The sequence below is a fragment of the Octopus sinensis genome, linkage group LG8 (assembly GCF_006345805.1).
Source record: "Octopus sinensis linkage group LG8, ASM634580v1, whole genome shotgun sequence".
NCBI lineage: Eukaryota > Metazoa > Mollusca > Cephalopoda > Octopoda > Octopodidae > Octopus > Octopus sinensis.
In genome coordinates, this window is record NC_043004.1 from 101,196,779 (window position 1) to 101,211,778 (window position 15,000).

Consider the following 15,000-nt stretch of genomic DNA (forward strand, 5'->3'; position numbering starts at 1 on the left):
ATGTATTTACATCTATATACATATGTATATACATCTACATATATTTATGTATATGTATATTTATATATGCCTGTATACACATGTATATTTGCATGTGCATGTATGTATAATTATATATATGCGTGTATTTTCACCTATATGTATGAATGTTTAGATACATTTTTTTATATTCTATATAATCATATATATGCGAGTGCATACACGCTTTGTGTGTGTGTTTGTGTATATGCACTCACTGTATTATAAGATGTGAAATTAGATGATTTTCGTCTTATTGCTCTGTATACTCCGTATAGTATTTGTTTCACCTGTAATCGGAGTTACAGATATTGACTGTGATCTGCGCTTCACTGTACCAGATCAGCACAAGTATTTGACTGGCGTTTCATTTTATCGACCCTCGAAGGATTATAGGCAAAGTTTATTTAAATCTACATGATTTGAGTTCTGGTGCGAATCGCCGCCACAAATACCACAAGATGTTGTGTGTGTGTGCATATAACTTGATTGGTCTGAGTTACAGAGCAGTGCCTATGGCCTTTCTATACCTAGAAGTGCCTGGGAAATTAATGTCTCTCTTGATCCTTCTCAAGTCAACATCTGTAGAAATGAAAGGAACAGGGAGGGAAAGCCACAGGGCCGACGTTCATAAAAGGGGATACAAGGCGTATTGTTTCGTTCATGGACTGAAAGGTTGGAAACATGAAAGGTGATGTGTGAATCAGAGGTAAGTGGGTCAAGAATGTCTGAGAAGAGGTGGCTTGATCCTGGCAAATTCCGAGCGGCAGAGGCCATTAGAGTACCTGTAGAAAAGGCAGACAGAGGAGATAGTGCCTGCGGGCCAGAGTCTGTGAATGATTTTACGCCAGACAGTCGGTTACCATTTTTTTTATGTGGTCTAGGTTGTATTTGTGTGTGTCACAGCTTCACCGTCACTAATGTGAGAGCAATGCTCCATTGTCGGCTTCACAGAACCTTCGAAGCATGTCTATGAATGTTAGGTTCCAGAAGCGACTTAAGGCCCTGAAGTGAAGAGCTAATCGTTAGGACGTTGTCCTAGCTATGCCATGGATACGCTTTTCCCAAGAGAAACACCCGTGATAACCATTCCCAACATTTAGAACGATTGTAAGGGCTCTGGTTACGTGTCGCCAATGATTTAGGTGGATTATGGATAGATAATATTTTATATGAGTAGCGATTGCTTTCTTTTGCTGTTGGAAGAGACGGGTTTGACATGTCTCCATTGAAGAATGTTTTCGAGGTCCTCTCTCTACATGGTGTCAGTGTGGGTTTGGCGTGTGGTGTCAAGGTTACGAGTGGATTATATTTGGTTTTAAGGTTAGAGAAAACGTTATCTACCTAAGAGCAGTTGCTGTTGGCGTTGTTGGACGTGAGGGCAAGTAGGTCGTTGTTGTGTATAGAAGGAAGGGAACGTGTGGATGGGTTAAGAAGAAACCCCTTAGGCACGCTGGAGTTGATAAACTGAGGGTTCAAAAGAGCTTCGTCCAAATACTTTACAATAGTGAGATCTGATTGGAAGTTACCGATATAAGGGATGGGAGTCGAGTGGGGTTCTTGGCGAACAGTTTCGATGGAGGATCCCGCGTGACTGACACCATTGAAAATATTTATGTCGAGGGCGACAGGCGTCACTTTCACCAAAGTTTTTCAAGGCGAGAGCCAACTGGTGAATGACATTTGTGTTGTGTACACACACATTACACACACACATACGCACACGCTCGGGTGTGTGTATATACATGCATTTGTGTCAGTATATTGGTATATAAACAGATGTGTATGTGTGTGTATTGTATGTTAGTGCGTATGCAGATATGAGCGCATATATGTCTGTATGTACATGTATATGGGTTGTGTAGATATTTGTGCATATATACTTCCAGTGTATATACGCGTGTGTGTTATGTTGGGAGAGAATGTGTAACATTAATGACACAGTTATTTTATATTCCTCGTCTGCAAGGGAATTGCCTCTAGCAGTCCTCTACAATATTCTCGGATCGCTTGTTCCCTTCAATGAATGTGGGCTCTGACTAAAATATATATCTGTTGTGAGTGCCAGCAGTTGTAGATTTTAATATCTCTTTGTTTTTGTCAGTGTTCTTTTTTGGAAGGAAGTGTATTGGGACGACTTTTAACCATTACTTTCTGCCGCCCGATTCTTATTACACTTTACATGTGTAGACTCTTCCACAGCTGGTTTATTATTCACTGTGTTTTAATTGATCGTTGGATAAACAAAAAGAAAAGAAAAAAAAGCATTAGTTTCAGAAATATTGGTTTAAGATTATGTATAGCTTCGATGGTTTGAATATCTGTCGACTGGGCAATCTTTCGTCTCTAGTAGACCTTTCCGTCGATTTCCGTAAAAAAAATTTTTTTTTTTTTACATATGGGCTTGCGGGAACTTTTGAAGTAATGAGAGCGAAAGAGACTAAGAGAAAGCGATTGTATGACGAGGGAAGTTCTTTTGAAGTTACCGTGCATGGGAAGCATTGATGTACATGTGTGTGTGTGTGTTTGATGGGGTGTGGGAGACCGCAAGCCCATATGTAAAAAAAAAAAGAAGTTTTTTACGGAAATCGACGGAAAGGTCTACAAGAGACGAAAGATTGCCGTCGACTGTATACAGTTAAAATGGAATAAATGAATTTTTTGTCTAAGGTGTGTGCGGAGGGGCTAAAGTTACAGGCAGTGAAGAGAACCACTTATAATAGCGTTACTCATGTTAATGTACCGTCACTTCCCGTTTATTTATATATTTATTTATTTTATCTTATCTGTTTAATCTGTTTTTATTGTCGCTTCAATTAAAACATTCGTTATCAGGCGAAAAACGTGGAGGTGGGTTTTTCTTTCTCATTCTAAATCGCCCTACCCATCTTTGTACCTGTCATTCGGCCTGGAAGTGACAACTGTGGGTGTATTAATAATGTGTATTAAGTGAGGATTTGATATATATATATATATATATATATATATGTGTGTGTCCGTGCGATTTTGTTTAACTAAAAAAAAATAAATATATTTCATCGTACTTTTTGTTTTAAACGAAGTGTAGATTTGAGTTTTAGCCACCAAATATTATGAGTGGGTCATATGCCAGCTGTGTGTGTGTGTGTGTTCTACAAAATGGTAATTCATCGGATGTAAGGGAAGAATATGCGAGCTTAAGTTAATGACGTTAGACTCCAATAATATAAGTTAGTAGTAGGATAGAAAATAGCTTCTCATTTCTGATGTCTTTATATACTTTACCTTCCTACCTATGTATATATATATATAATATATCTGTTCTATCTTTTGTGTTTGTGTGTCTACTTGAAATTAACGAGTGGGTAGGAGGTGAGATATACCCGTTTTATACTTTAGTAGTAACTGTCAAACAACAACAACAACGACGACGTCAGTGTTTGGTGTGTGTGAGCGTGAATACATATACAGGTGGCTTCAATTTAAGGTACATTCCAATGTATCAGTCTACCGTCCGTCTGAAATTCTTGTTTCTCGTGTGTGAGATTTTAGATTCGATTTCTGCGCTGCACGAGTTACGTCTCCCCCCTCGTCTCTCTCTCTCTCTCTCTCTATTTAGTAGGTATAAGACTGCAGTTTCGCAGCAGATATGTACATATATCACTTCAGTCAACACTGTCACATAATTGCAACCACCGTCGCAAGCACCACTACTACCTTTCTCGTTCATTACTCCAGTAAAATCTCAACTGCTACATCCCTGTAGGCACCACATCCACTTCACACACACACATACATCGCAGCCAACAGTCACACTACCTGTACAACTACCTGTGCAACACCACAATTACACTACTACATCGACCTCCTCCGATACACTCTTCATCAGGCATGGACAACCTTTTTCGGGAAGCGGGCCGCACGAGGCATTGCTCGTCATCAGGTGGGCCGCACTTCTAAAAAAATTCATGATAGCTTTTTTGCGTCAGGCGTGCCATTCAGAGAGTCCCACGGGTCGCAGTTTGCCCATGACTGTTCTACATCAATCCCTTTGTATCCTCGTCTCTAGACGTGAAGACTAACTAAACCTTACACCTACCAGAAACCACTACCATCTTATATGAAAACAAAGCGGTAGGTAGGGTGTGCTTTGAAACCTATCGCAGTGATAGGGGTTTGTGAGAGTGCTAGAGTGTTGGGTGTGTAGTCTTGAGGTGCCGTTGGTGGGAGTCGTGGCAGTACACGCACACACAGTGCGATCGTCAGTCACATTTGTGAATGACTTCGGTGTTCTCTGCATGTACCGTCCTCTCGCTGATTTTTAGGTGCCCGTATAGTCGCGATCAAACAAACACTCTCGGTCTTCTTATCTTTTAAACCCTGCTGAATAACCAAGATAAGGCAGCACTGGGCTAGTACTTTAATTATCGGCCCACAAAAGGATGAAAGTTGAAGGTGCTCTAACTTATAAGCTCAGAAAACCCAAACGTACGTCGCAGCGCATTCTGTCCGACGCTTTAACATCTTTACCGAACGGCGGCTGCCTTACATATGTGTGTGCGGCGCGTGCGGAGCGCCTGTCTGAATTTTATGTTACTGCTTTTTATTTTGAATGCTTTTCGTTTCTAGTGAATACCATTATGAATACCATTTGTGAAAGCTAAACACTGAATGGAGGTTTTATTTATTAATTTTTTTTTTTTATGATAGCAAAAGCTTCACAACTAAATTCACTTTATATACTAAATATTTCACACACAAACATCCACGTTTATACCTTTATCAACCGAACTACTACAACTCTCCCCCAGACATCACCTGATGCTCCCAACACCTAGCTTACTACAACCAATCGGCAAACAGTTCCCCCAGCATTCACCAACACCACCCACCAATTACCATTGAAACATCAATGAAGTTAGCAGAAACACTTAAACAAACTTCAGAAAAGCACAGATGAACGAGTTTCCGTCAAGAAACAGAATCAAAGTTTCAGAATTCACCGATCGCGAACATCAATCGATCGACACTGCAATATTTAAACATTGGCAGCTGAGGGGAAATACTCCAGGAGAGTGTTCGGCATACGAAATATAAAAAGGTAGGGTCTCACATATGTAATATAGTTAGTTGAAAAATTTCAATCGACTAAAATTTTCTAAGCAATTAGTATAATAGACAGAAATTCCCCTCTGGGATTGCTTAAAATGTAATTTTAAAAAATGCATGTGAAATAATTCGAAAAAGGTAAGCTGATTGAAATTTTTGATCAATATAAGTAATTTAGATTGAAGTGAGTTTATTACAGTCAACTGGTGGAGATAACGGATAAGTTTCGGCCTTATCAGACCTCACCAGCGAACTAAGTTCTCATTTGGCAAGACGCAAGACTCGATGTTATAGAAATAGATGGAATGTAGGGACCGTTGGTTATGTATGAAAACAATATAATCGAGGAAAAATATTTCAGGGGTACAGTCTGCATACTATATATATATATATATACTCTTACTCTTTTACTTGTTTCAGTCATTTGACTGCGGCCATGCTGGAGCACCGCTTTTAATCGAGCAACTCGACCCCGGGACTTATTCTTTGTAAGCCCAGTACTTATTCTATCGGTCTCTTTTTGCCGAACCGCTAAGTGACGGGGACATAAACACACCAGCATCGGCTGTCAAGCAATGCTAGGGGGACAAACACAGACACACAAACACACACACACACACACACACACACACACACACACACACACACACACACACACACACACATATATATATATATATATTCACTCAATATATTGAATACATGCGCGCTAATGTATAAATCGATGGGATGTCGTATATGTAATTACCGAGTTGAAAACTTAGATCTGCTGAGATTATCTAATCAATTAGGGCAGAAAACTCTTTGTAATGATACGTTAGAATTTTTAATAAAAATATTAAGATCACTTGATCAAAAAGTTTTTGGACAATTCAGACTAGAATGGGTTTGAGTCCTTATTAAAGCAAACTGGTTTACTATTGCACAGAAATAGAGACCCGGAAAAAAAAATATATATTCTCACTATTTATTATTATGAATTATTTATTTCCACCCCCATTATTTGTTATCGCTTCTATCTGAATGTTACTCTAAATGTTGATTCGGATGATAGAACATTTTCAAGTGTATAGATTTTTTTTTTACCCATAGAGACATGTTATTTGTGTTTTCTCAAATTTTCAGCTGATTTCGGTAGATTTCCCTTCGGTTTAAAATTGTGACCTCATCGGTCTATGTGTGTAACAATTCTCTTACGATGGTCAGCCTGTCTGTCTGTCTATCTATCTATCTATCTATCTATCTACATACCTATCTATCTATTTATCTATCTATTTATCTATCTATCTATCTTTCGATGAAAACAAGCTTTTATTGTAGAAACATTGATTCATGTCCAGGAAATATGTACTATACAATACGTATGTTTATTTTAATGTATGTACCTTGATTTATTTTCGAATTGTACACGTGTATTATCTGCATCTACGCATTTATTTTCTGTTTCTTTCTCTTTTATTACTATTATTTATTTATTGGTATATGAATGTATGTATTACACACGTATGTGTATATGTCTATGAACAATCTGGTGATGATCTACTCTGAGTTTGATGCACATGAAATACAGGTACGACTGGCAAAGCGTGCGTGCTTTACTTTTGAAATACACCAATGTATCTTTTTGCATTAATATATGACCCTACACACTTCTAACGCTATAGCTAATTGTTAAGAGCTGCTAAAAAGTCTTATTTCTCAATAGAAAGAGACGGATGTGCTGTGTTGAATAAGAGTAAAACAAATGCCTTTTCGTACAATCTCACACCAAGAGACACATTTCTTTTCTTTGGTACAATAGAGTCCAATATATTATTGCTAATACTAATATTATTGATATCATTATTAATATTTTCAAGGCGGCAGCGAGCTGACAGAACCGTTAGCACGTCGGGCAATATCTTTAGCGGTGTTTTTCGTCCGTTTTTACGTTCTGAGTTCGCATTCCGCCGGGGTCGACTTTGCCTTTTATTTTTTCGGGGTCGATGAAATAAGTAACAGTTAAGCTCTGTGGCCGATGTAATTGACTTCCCTCCTCCCCCACGATTTCAGGCTTTGTGCCTATAGTAAAAAGGGTTATTATTATCGGGACGGCAGCGATCTGTCAGTATCGTTAGGATGCCGGGTAAAATGCTTAGCAGCATTTCGTCCGTCGCTACGTTCTGAGTTCAAATTCCGCCGAGGTCGACTTTACCTTTCATCCTTTCGGGAGTCGATAAAATATGTACCAGCTGAACACCCCGTCTCCAAAATTGCTGGCCTTGTGCCAAAATTTGAAAAGAATATTATTATCAAGGTTGCGGCGTGCTGACGACATTTTGTCTTTACGTTCTGAGTTCAAATTCCGCCGAGCTCAACTTTGCCTTTCATCCTTTCGGGATCGATAAGTACCCGTTGAACACTAGGGTCGATGTAATCGGCTTAACCCCCTCCCTCAAATGTCAAGCCTTGTGCCTATAATAGAAAGAATTATTTACTGCCACTTCTACTGTTCGATACTCATCCCTTTATCTGTATGCAGGCGAGCTGGCGGAATCGTTAGAGCATCGGGGGAAAATGCTTTTGCGGTTCTTTTCCGACTCTTTAAGCTCTACGTTCAAATCTCAACGAAATCACCTTTATCTTTCATTCCTTCAGGATCGATAAAATTGTCAGCAGTGCTGTGGTCGATGGCATTTACTGCTCCCTCGCCCATCATTCCATACCTTTCGTCTGCTAGCCGACGGGATCGCTCTGAGCATTCTAATATTTTTCACAGTGAACATACCGGCCGCCTCGGAAGTTCGGCGTAGGATATTCTCGGAAGAAACGTGCCTGCCTGCCGAATCCACCGGGGGACGCGCTACCGCAACGCTGACGAGGTCCGATACGCTTGAATCTGAAACCATTGTTTAAGATGATAAAAGGAGGCGATCTGGCAGAAACCGTTTGGTTGTGTCAAAATGTGTCTTACGGCATCTCTGTTGTCTCTGTACGTTCTGGGTTCAATTCCCGCCGCAATTTTACCTTTTTCTCCTTTGCGTGGTGGATAAAATAAAGCATTATTTAAGTACTGGTACAGCTTTATCGACTATGCTTTCTCTCTTCAGAATTACTAGCCTTTTGTCTGGTTTTCTTCGGCTTTTTTACGTTCTGAATTCAAATCTCGCTGTGATCCACTCTGCTTTTCATGCGTCCGAGGCTGATAAAATAAAGTACCAGTCAAATACTGTAGTCGATTTAATCGACCTTACAAAATTTGTTAAAAATAATGAAAATGATGAAGACGGTGAAATGGTAGAATCGATAAAGCGTTAAGCAAAAGTGACTTGCACTGTTCGCTCCAGTTTTTTTACGTTCCGAGTTCAAATACATCTGAAGTCATCCTTAACCTTCAGTTTTCCGAGATGAATAAAACAAAGTGCTTGTCAATTATATTGTGAATTTTATCGGCTGTTCCCTTTTTCTGTGCCTGTATTTCTAACACTTACGGTAGAGGTTGCCAGAATATGTAGTTCGACGAAAGGCGGCGTGCTAGCAGAAACGTTAGCACACCGGGCGGAATGCTTAGCGGTATTTCGTCTGCCGCTACGTTCTGAGTTTAAATTCCGCCGTGGTCGACTTTGCCTTTCATCCTTTCGGGGTCGATTAAATAAGTACCAGTTACGCACTGGGATCGATATACTCGACTTAATCCGTTTGTCTGGCCTTGTTTGTCCTCTCTGTGTTTAGCCCCTTGTGGGTAGTAAAGAAATAGGTATTTCGTCTGCCGCTACGTTCTGAGTTCAAATTCCGCCGAGGTCGACTTTGCCTTTCATCCTTTCGGGGTCGATAAATTAAGTACCAGTTGCGCACTGGGGTCGATGTAATCGACTTAATCCCATTGTCTGTCCTTGTTTGCCCCCTCTATGTTTAGCCCCTTGTGGGCAATATAGAAATAAGAAACGTTAGCACGCCGGGCGAAATGCTTAGCGGTATTTCGTCTGCCGCTACGTTCTGAGTTCAAATTCCGCCGAAGTCGACTTTGCCTTTCGTCCTTTCGGCCTCGATAAATTAAGTACCAGTTACGCACTGGGGTCGATCTAATCGATTGGCCCCCTTCCCCCAAAATTTCTGGACTTGTGCGATCTTTATATTCTTTTATTTACAGAATCCAAGCCTCGGTGAATTCTATCCTGTCTTTTAAATTCTTTCACATCCGATAAAAAGAACTACATTGTTAAACGAATGAAGTTTTCTAATGCATGTCTGCAGCCTTCGCTTTCTTTTACCTCATGGGTGCAAAAAAAAAAAATACAAGATATTTTCTGATATAGACGTAGGCATTGCCGTGAGGTTAAACTCGCCTTACAATCACTTGGTTTCGGGTTCAGTTCCACTGCGCGGCACTTTTGACAAGTCTTCTACTATAGCCCTGGGCCAATTAATGAATTTGGAAGAAGGAAACTATGTGGAAGCCCGCCGTGTGCTTGTGTGCTTGTGTTTTTGTCCCACACCACCGCTTGCTGGTTTGTTTACGTCACTAACTTAGCGGTTCAGCAAAAGAAATCGATAGAATGTACCATTCTTAAAAAATAAATTCTGGGGTTGAATTGTCTAAACCTTTTTAGACGACGCCCTAGCTTGGCTGCAGTCTAATGAATTAAACCAGTTAAAAGATGTGGCTGTCTGGTAAGAAGTTTACTTCTAAATCACAAGGTTCCGGGTTCAGTCCCACTGCATGGCACCTTGGACAAGTGTCTTCTACTATAGCCTCAGGCCGACCAAAATCTTGTGAGTGGATTTGGTAGACGGAAACTGAAAGAAGCCCATCATATATGTATGTATATATGTGTGTCTCAGTTTCTTCCCACCCACCCCTTGACAACTGGTTTTGGGGTGTTTACGTCCCTGTAACTTAGCGGCACGGCAAATTAAGTACTTTGCTTCAAAAAGAAAAAAATCTTAAGGTCGATTTGTTCAATCGACCCTAGGACTTATTCAAGGTGGTGCTCCAGCATGGCCGCAAGTCTAATGACTCATGTTGAAAGATAAAAGATAATGTAATAATAGGAAGAAGATTCTGCGAGTGAGAAAGTGTTAACTGTTTTAATCAGCCAAGTATATTACTAGTAGTTATCGATTCCGGTGGAATGCATAATAAATATCGCTAGATTTTGAACACATCGATCCCAGTGGGACGAGGTAAAATATGTTCAGGGTTTCATTTATATTCTTCTATTCACATTCCGTCTCCTTTCTTACATTTGGTCAAGTCAACAACCTGAAGACTGTGGGTTATATCGATCGAATCTTAAGTAGGACGAAACGCATTAGATGAAACCCTATGTATTAATATTTACCCTACTGCTGTAGTGAATAATCAGGCACAGATACAGTGTTAAGAATTGAAACTGTGCCGTTGAATTCTGTTTTGAAAGGGTTCATGTCCCTCATTTTTTCTCCCCCCTTTTTAAAATTTATATATATATATATATATATATATATATATGCGCAGGAGTGGCTGTGTGGTAAGTAGCTTGCTATCCAACAACATGGTTCTGGGTTCAGTCCCACTGCGTGACATCTTGGGCAAGTGTCTTCTGTTATAGCCCCGTGTCTTCTGTTATGCCTTGTGAGTGGATTTGGTAGACGGAAACTGAAAGAAGCCTGTCGTATATATGTGTATATATATATATATATATATATATGAATGTATGTGTGTTTGTGTGTCTGTGTTTGTCTCCCTAGCATTGCTTGACAACCGATGCTGGTGTGTTTACGTCCCCGTCACTTAGCGGTTCGGCAAAAAGAGACCGACAGAATAAGTACTGGGCTTACAAAAAGAATAAGTCCCGGGGTCGATTTGCGCGACTAAAGGCGGTGCTCCAGCATGGCCGCAGTCAAATGACTGAAACAAGTAAAAGAGTATATATTTTTTTTTTGTAGCCGACACGCAACTGAACCTATTAACATATTTCTCTTTCACACACACATTCCTCGCACGCGCGCGTATACACACACACACACACACACACACATACGCGAATTTCAGACACAATTTTCAACATATCTCTTATCATTCACACACTTTTCAACATCTCTCTCACACATACATATGCTCTATGCGTCTCTAATTTCACACACACACACACACTTCTCTCACTCCTCCATCTTGTATTCATACATTTTAACCCTTGAAGATATATGTATGTGTTTTGGGGGGAAGTTTCACACATTTCCTTTTACAATCACCATTATCTACATCTCTGAGCCTATTTCACCTCTCCTTCTCTGTCTGTCTGTCTCTCTCTCTCTCATCTTTTATAGCCGCCTCGTTATGAGATGTGTATACAAATACAGAGAGACAAGAGGGGTGGTGAAGGATCTAGACTAACGTAATAGAGCCAATAATTTAACACTTAGCCATATCCTTCAGATCCTAGCAGGCTAGATGTAGCGGGGGTTGTTCTGTCAATGTCTCTCTTTTACACTAGATCCTTTTCTCTCTCTCTCGGTATTTTTGTATCTGTCTTTCCCCTCTCTATATCTCTCCGTTTATCTTTGTCTTTCTGTCTCTGTTTCTCTCTCTCTCTCTTTCTATCCCACTGTTTCGTTTCTCCTACCTTTCATCTGTCCAACTACCCATCAACTTGACTTGTCTGTCCGTCCGTCCGTCCAACATCTCAAACGATGTTAAGCTCCAGTGACTACTGCCTAGTTGTTTCGACTCTTTCGATCCCACCACCACCACCAACAACAACAACCTCTAAGCTCTCAAGATCAAAGTTGACATCACTAACCTCTTGCTTCAAACATTTGACCTTTGGTCAAGAATTAATAATCACCAATCTAATTGACCACTGATTACATCGTCAACAACATACACCTCAACCCCTCCCTTTAACGCCACCTCAAGTATTCTCCAGTAACACCACGCCCACTATTACTAAAAAAAAAAACCTCATTATGACCTCCCTCACTATCCCTTATTTTGTTCCCTTAGTCCTATTTCTCTCTCCCGTTCTTTTCCCTCTTATTATCGGTTGTTCAAAACTCGTGTTCTCCAAATACATTCATTAAAGGCCACAGTTTCTCTCTATCTGAATGCATGTATATGTATGTGCGCTCGACTCATTCACTCACTTCACCCCCGTCTTTCATTTTTTCTCGTTATTTGACGACGAAGTAGGTTAGGTCAGATGTTTGTATTACTTTTCTCAAAGCACCCTTTCAGAATACCTGAGCATTCATACGTTTTGTAAAATGTTTATTGTACTCGATGCGACAATAAACAAGTGTAGAAAGCTCGCAGAATAAAGAAATATTTTTCTATACCCGGATAATTCTACAAGAGCCTATCTGTAATAACACAATCGTGAACATTATAAAGCGCGATTATAAAGATGGAGTAACATTGATCAGAATTGCTGCACCGGTTTTCCAAAGTGATCGGAAACTATCGAAGACTCCGAGGGCGGATTTATGCTGGAGGAGTCTACAGGATGAATATTAACGTCAAATGGAAGCACTCCGTCGGTTACGACGACGAGGGTTCCGGTTGATTCGAATCAACGGAACAGCCTGCTCGTGAAATTAACGTGTAAGTGGCTGAGCACTCCACAGACACGTGTACCCTTAACGTAGTTCTCGGGGATATTCAGCGTGACACAGAGAGTGACAAGGCCGGCCCTTTGAAATACAGGTACAACAGAAACAGGAAGTAAGAGTGAGAGAAAGTTGTGGTGAAAGAGTACAGCAGGGATCACCACCATCCCTGCCGGAACCTCGTGGAGCTTTTAGGTGTCTTCGCTCAATAAACACTCACAACGCCCGGTCTGGGAATCGAAACCTGTGACCGCGAGTCCGCTGCCCTAACCACTGGGCCATTGCGCCTCCACTAACGTCAAATATTTAATACATGAAGATTGGCCGAGCATGAGAGCTCCTGTGTAGCAGATAAATCTTTCGGATTTTGTTGTCTATTAAAAAAATTACCGATGTGTTTTTAAGTCTTAAATTTCTAGATAAAGAGAACTCTGATCAAATATCTCTTTAGGCTGCAGTTGAAGCACTGTAAGTGGCGACATCGCTTTTATTTTTATTTTATCGGTCTTAAATCTTCTCTGGGCAAGAAGGGTTCACAGCGTTCGAAAGCAGTGACAATTTTCGTGCCCATTACTGTATGTAACTGTTTGATTACAAGAAATGTTTTCACCTCCTACTCGCTACACATCTGAAATGGAAACTGCGAGATATAAGCAATGTTGAATATCCGACCGAACGGTAACAATTTCTATTCTCAGCTGAAGCTGCTATTTGCACTTTACAAAAATTGGTAAATCTCTTTCTGCAGGAAAACTAGTATCGCAGCTACAGTTCTTGCGGCCCTGTTCCTGCACCACTAGAACGCTTAGATATTCTTTTAATTGTCTCTCTGAAAAAAGCAAATCGGAAGCCGTTGTAGTGCTTTCTTTTTGAGATATAATATCGAAAGCAGGTTATCTAATCTAGACTGTGACGTCTTGCGTTTACCAGAAAAGAAGCAGATCACCTGCATTTAACAAATTGATCATGAATGATTGCTTCATTTAACGTTTTCCCATTCTTTGTATTTTGTGTGTACTCAGAACTCTCTCTCTCTCTCTCTCTCTGCAGCTGATTGAATAATTTTAGGAAATCTGTTTTGAATCTATTTAATTCTCATATTGTACAAGATTAAAAAGCCAGTGTCTTGGTATATAATCTCTTCGCAATGAAACGTATCTCTCAGGCAGCAGCTAAATTACAGTCAACACTAATTCGGGATATTTACCTTAAATTGTTATACTAATAAATGTTACTTTTGCCAGAAACCCCACGAAAGATTTTTTTTTGTATAAATAAGATTTCAAATCACTCACTATTCTATGAAATTTACTCCTTATTAATAAATGCATAATTTAATTGCCTTCATATGAAACCATGTTCATTGATGCTTATCTTTATTAAAGAAAGACTCTTTTTCATTATAATTTTGTGGTTATAATATACATTTCTATACATCTCTCCAAGCGTAAAAATAGACCACGAAATATAATATGGTATAATCTAGTTTTGTTTTAAAGTAAGAACATACTTTAAATTCACTTCCTTCATTTTTGATGAATCATAGATATAAAAAATAGAGCAGAAATTCGATTAAGTTAAGCTTTTATTGTTGTAGGAATTTTGCAACCTCAATAATCATTTTAATTCCAAATGTCTTTCCTAAAACAGTAATATTATGTTTTTCTTCTTTCTGTAATTATACTTTCATAAATAATTGTCCCTTGACGGTAATTGTTTTTCGAAGCTCTAATTTATTGTGCTAAGGTTCATCCAGATAATAACAGTACAATGGAAACTTAAAATGAATTAACTGAAATCTGCATTAAAGTTTACTTTTATCAACATATTCATGTATTCAAAAACCAAGGAAGGTGGCCGTTTTTATTTCAGTTTGAGTGTTTACTGAATGACCACCGATTTTTCCTTTTTTAATATGTAACTGTCTTTTAAAGGTATGGCAAATCTATTATGTGGGAAATAAACCATTTTAACCAGTTGGTATTTGAAAGTTCTTCAATAAACATCAATGGAAGTGTCTGCAAGAATTCACCAGTCGATGTTTATTGAAGAATCTACAAATACCAAATGACGAAAATAGTTTATTTCTTTATGGATTTGTCGTACCCTAAAACATAGTCATGTACAGAAAAGAAGAGTTATACATCGACAAGCAGACTTCATTCGCAGTAGCTACCTTCCTTTTTTGTATGTGTGTGTGTCTGTATATATATATGTGTGTGTGTATATGTGTATATATATATGTAAATACGTGTAAGTATATATGTGTGTACGTATATATGTATTCATATTTGTGTATATATATATATACACGTGTGCATTTGTGTT

The 15,000-nt window shown here is 39.2% G+C and overlaps 1 protein-coding gene across 5 annotated transcripts in view; it reads left to right on the forward strand.

Moving 5' to 3' along the window:
- The window catches only part of LOC115214916 (adhesion G protein-coupled receptor L2), a 331,915-nt gene that overhangs the window by 145,394 nt on the left and 171,521 nt on the right, over window positions 1-15,000 (forward strand). Inside the window, exon 1 of one of the 5 annotated variants that reach the window (XM_029783981.2) lies at window positions 4,814-5,098. The exons of the other annotated variants lie outside the window; for them this stretch is intronic. The gene's annotated coding sequence lies outside the window, so the exon portion shown is untranslated. Of the gene's footprint in view, window positions 1-4,813; window positions 5,099-15,000 lie in introns of those variants that run through there. 5 annotated transcript variants of the gene reach the window in all.